Source organism: Haplochromis burtoni, unplaced genomic scaffold (assembly GCF_018398535.1).
Source record: "Haplochromis burtoni strain Fernald_Lab_line unplaced genomic scaffold, NCSU_Asbu1 Contig_931, whole genome shotgun sequence".
Taxonomy (NCBI): domain Eukaryota; kingdom Metazoa; phylum Chordata; class Actinopteri; order Cichliformes; family Cichlidae; genus Haplochromis; species Haplochromis burtoni.
In genome coordinates, this window is record NW_024583292.1 from 61,990 (window position 1) to 67,003 (window position 5,014).

Sequence of the window (5,014 nt, forward strand, 5' to 3'; positions counted from 1 at the left end):
AACTTTAATGGTTCACCATATGCAAGCATAGGGGAGCCACTAAATGGCTGTGGGTGAACATCCTTCACAAGATAAGGAAACCAGGATCTCAAATAGAATGTGCCTAGAATGTGTTAAATATTACGGCCTCCTCACCGTTCAACAGGCTGGGGAGGAGAACAAAAGAATATCTTAACATGCTGTTTAAGATAGGTTTACAAACTGAAGCACAACAATGACAACATTTAACAAAATCACTCCAACAGCCCTGACAAGCTCACACACCCCAAAACCCTTCAGGCAGTCTTGTGCAGGCTAGGGGACTATTGTCTACATCTCAAAGGGGAGAGGTGCCAGTTTTTCCAGGAATCAGTGGAATACCTGGATCACATAATTGACACGATGGGGTCACACAAGTCACCAGAAAAGGTGACATTATGGAAGCTCCAGCGCCAGGTTATGTAAGCCAGCTACGTTCTTTTCTGGAAATGCTACACTATTATTGATGTTTCATACCTGATTTAGCTACAGTATTGAAACTGCTGAATGAGCTCCTCAGTAATGAGAAGAAATGGCTGTGGGCAAATCGCCTGTGAGTCAGTGCTGAGTGCTTTTGTTAGCGCATAATTACACCTTGCAGTACCGCAAAGGTATGTGTCATGTCACTGCTGATGGACTGTCACAGCTACCTGTGCCTCTTGCGCAGAAGGAGAAACAAGGAGCAGTAGAGGTATTCTACGCATCTCAACTAAACACGTTACCGGTCAGTGTCACCAAGATCAGATGTCACACTATGTCTGATGTTACTTTTTCTCATGTCCCGGGAATGGTAACAATTGGATGTTTCCCAGCTGTGAAAGACGTAGATCATGTGCTGTCACCCTATCTGCTGTGCAGACAGCATCTCACGATACAGCAGGGATCCTTCATATGGGGCGTGAGAGTGGTTCTGCCACCTAAGCTGCACCCTTTTATCCTGAAAGGGCTCCACGGTCATACAAAAGGTGTACATATATAAAAGGAGTCATATAAAAGGAGCCATATAAAATGAGTTTTTTATGTAGGAGCAGCACAAGGAGTATGAATATGCCATGTGGATCAGATGCTGACACGCCCTGAGCCAATTTCTCAGCAGTTTGCAGTGGAGCCTCCAACAAGCTCTCAAACTTCACTAACCCAGAGTGAGTTACACCATGCTTCACCCTTGTATATCTAATCAGGAAAAGACTGCTGAACAAGTTCTGAGGACCACAATACCTCTAGAAACACACCAGTCCATTGAACCACCATCATCTAAGTGTACACAGGTTACAGAAACTCTAAGACATTACCCGGTGAGGGTCACTAAGCCACCTGTTCGTTACCATGATGGATGAGCGTACTGAGAATGCATAGCTTCTCAGAGCATAGCTTAGTGGGGAGCAGATGTTATGTATGAGTCGAAACATATTGTGTGGTATACAAGCTAACACCAGTAGAGGGCACCACCCCATGTTGTTTGTGTGTGTGTAACTCTTGGAAATAAAGGAGGAAAATATAACAGTTTGAAAGTGCAGGCAAATAGAAAGAGGCGAGTAGCCTGGGCAGGGTAGAAGTGGATACAGCTGTGGGTAATGAGAAAAGATGAAAAGAATGATTAACAACTTTTTCATTAAGTCCTAATCCATCTGAAATTCATAGCCAGTGCTCTGACACGGAGCCATCACCTTTTCAGGTTATGTCTAACACTGGTCCGGAAGAAGCATCAAATAATGAGCCAGATGCGACCGACTCCGAGCCAGAGCCCACTGAAAGAAAAGTGAGTAAGTGTATACGAGACAAGGGGAAGCAAAGCCAGACCAACTAAACACAGGACAGAGACTATCAAAGTAAAACAGGAAAAACAACAACAGGTATGCGGAGACACGAGCTTGACACAAGACCTCAGACATTGCAAGAGGGAGGGAACACACGGGCAGACAGAGGAAGCACAGAACCAAAACCCAAAGAATTTAAAAAGTCTAAACCCAAATACATCATCAGAATAAACCAGAACATAAAATCATAATAATGATGAACACAAAATGCTGGGTCAAATGTCCCAGGACACTTGCTGTGCCTTCTTTCTGCCTCACCACCATGGGAAGCAGAGCTTTCAGTTGCTTTGCCTCAGCTGTGTGTAAACCAGCTGTGGAACTCTGTGGAACTCTCTACTCCCAGATATAACAAACATTCCCCCCATTCCCCCCACATTCTCCCCCAGTTTACATCTCAACTCCTAACCCATCTGTTCAAATCTACATATTAACTGTGAAATTTGTTTATTTTATTGTGTAATTAATTTGATTTTTGTTGTTCTTCATTGTCATTGTTGTATTACGCGTTTTATTCCATTATTAATAGTCCATGGGTGTCTTGATAGGTGCTTTTAAATAAAATGTATTATTATTATTATTATTATTATTATTATTATTATTATTCCTCCTTATAGATTTTTAAAGGGCACAAAGAAAAATAACATAAACATAAACAGCATAAAGTGCCCATTGGAAGATGTATTGGGGATCTTGGCTCAAGAGTTGGGAGTTCGCCTTGTAATTGGAAGGTTGCTGGTTCGAGCCCCGGCTTGGACAGTCTCGGTCGTTGTGTCCTTGGACAAGACACTTCAACCGTTGCCTACTGGTGGTGGTCAGAGGGCCCGGTGGCACCAGTGTCCGGCAGCCTCGCCTCTGTCAGTGGGTGGATGACTGGATGTGTAAAGCGCTTTGGGGTCCTTAGTCAAATGACCCAGGACACTGACAATCCTTTTTGCAGAGCTCTGCTCCAAATAAAGAACTTTGTCCTGACAAGATTGTTAGTAAATCATTAACAAACCAATATTGTCTGTTTGGACAGCAATTTTCAAAAACAAGTGAACATGTAAAATTGCGGTTTTAAGCGATGCAGTTGAAAAAATTGGGTGCACCTCACTTTTGGGCTGGTGTACCTAAGAAAAAAAGGTTAGGTGCACCAGTGCAACCATAGCAAAAACTTAGTCTTGAGCTGTGATCTAGCTACAGTCCCCTGTATGTTTATTTATTAATCAGATATAGCTAGCTCTGGATTCAGCCGTTCTAATGTTAAAAGAGACAACTTCTAGTTTTAAAAGGGCAATGTTTTAATGGGATTTGTGTTTACATCTCTTTCTATTTCCTATAGAGGAGAAGCTTTCCAAGGTGCGGTCAGCCTTTGTTTGGAGGGTATCAACAGAACTCCTTAAACAGCTCCTTGAGGCCCTTGTAAGTGATGGTGTTTTAAATGAATTGGAGAAAGAATCGATACTGGAGAAGAACCCTGTCAGAGCAGATAAGGCACGCTGCTTCATTGACACAGTGAAGAAGAAAGGGGACAAAGCCTGCAGGATAATGATCAGACATCTTCAGACTGTAGATCTCTCTCTTTTCTATCAGCTACGTTTATACTCTGATCCATCTGTTCAGCAAGGTGAGTTCACTTTTTGTGTAAAAATGTTTTCTTTGCATGATTTGTTGAGATGTGAGAGTGTATAACCTCAGAATTCAATTTAAGAAAAAGCAGACAACAGGAGCTCAATTCTACAGCATACATAATAGACTATTGTCTATACCTAGTAACTTCAGGTGTACCCCGTATGTCAGTCTTAGGCCCTCTTCTCTTCCTAATTTACATCCTCCTTCTTGGTATAATTTTCCATAAATTTGATCTTAATTTTCTCTGTTTTGCTGATGACACCCAGTTATATCTCTCCTGCAGGCCTGATTCCTCTCTCCCACCTTCTTCCCTTAAAGAATGTTTATCCAAATTAAATTTCTGGTTCAGCTCTAATTTCCTTAAGCTTAATGAAGATCAAACTAAAATACTCCTTATTGGCACTTAATTTAACCTATTGAAGGCAAATCATTTCTCACTCACTATTGATAACTCCAGTTTTCCCCTCACCTCAGGTTAAGAGCCTTGGTGTCATCCTAGACAGTTCACTATCCTTTAAATCTCACATCAATAATCTCACATTCTGCCTATTTCCATCTACGCCACTTTAAAAGAATACCTCCTACTCTTTTCACCCAGTCTACGTCCATTCTTGTTCATAGTCTTGTTACCTCCTATAAAAATCCCTTCATAACCTTCAACTGGTTCAAAACTCCACTGCCCGCATTATTACCAGAACCCCCTCTTACTAGCACATCACGCCCGTTCTTCAGGAACTTCATTGGCTGCCTGAGAAATTCTGGATTGTGTACAAGCTTCTTCTGCTCACCTAAAAGGCCCTTCATAACCTTGCTCCTCCTTACCTTTCTGACCTGTTAAGCACTACCTCTTCTGCCCACTCACTTCAATCCTCTTCCTCCATCCAGCTTGCTGTGCCTTCTTTCTGCCTCACCACCATGGGAAGCAGAGCTTTCAGTTGCTTTGCTGTTTATTTTTTCTTGATCACAAGGTTTAAAACTACTTTAAAAAAGAACAGAAACACACAAAACTAAATCTGCCAGAGTGCCTGTTTTGGGTCAGTTTGGTGGTCACAAGTCCGGATAAAGGAGGAGGGTTGAAATTGTGACATTAAAAAAGCAATACTTGCTAAAATAAATGTGATTTTTAGTTCTAAGTACATTCCAAAGGCATTTAGGGTGTTTTTTAATCAGTTTTCCTCTTTCACAATGTGATTTCTCTCTCTAACAGTGTCTGTTACAATGATACAGGCATGACCAATGATGCAAATTAGGAAATGATTTCATTTAGCGACTTCTAGCGACTTTTAGGACAGCCAATAGCAATTTTCCTTACTGAGTTGGCAACACTGGACTTTAACAGCAGGGTGGTACAGTTAAAATTTGTAAGATTTCTTCATTATTATAATTTCAGATCTGAACAGAATTTTTACAAAAAATATAATATATGTAAAATGGTAACTTAAAAACAGAAGAAAAAGAAATAAACATTTTTTTCCGCTATTTTAAATGATTTGTTCAGAGACTCTTCAAAGTTGTCAGCATCATCTTAAATCCAAGCTGAAGAAGAAGTTCCAGTGTGTGTTTGAGGG

General features: G+C 41.1%; 1 long non-coding RNA gene across 1 annotated transcript; it reads left to right on the forward strand.

Moving 5' to 3' along the window:
• Positions 1–6: 6 nt before the first annotated feature.
• On the forward strand, positions 7–5,014 carry LOC121812918. Its single transcript, XR_006053412.1, has 3 exons — positions 7–1,777; positions 3,157–3,441; positions 4,945–5,014. It is a non-coding gene; the product is annotated as an uncharacterized LOC121812918 (long non-coding RNA).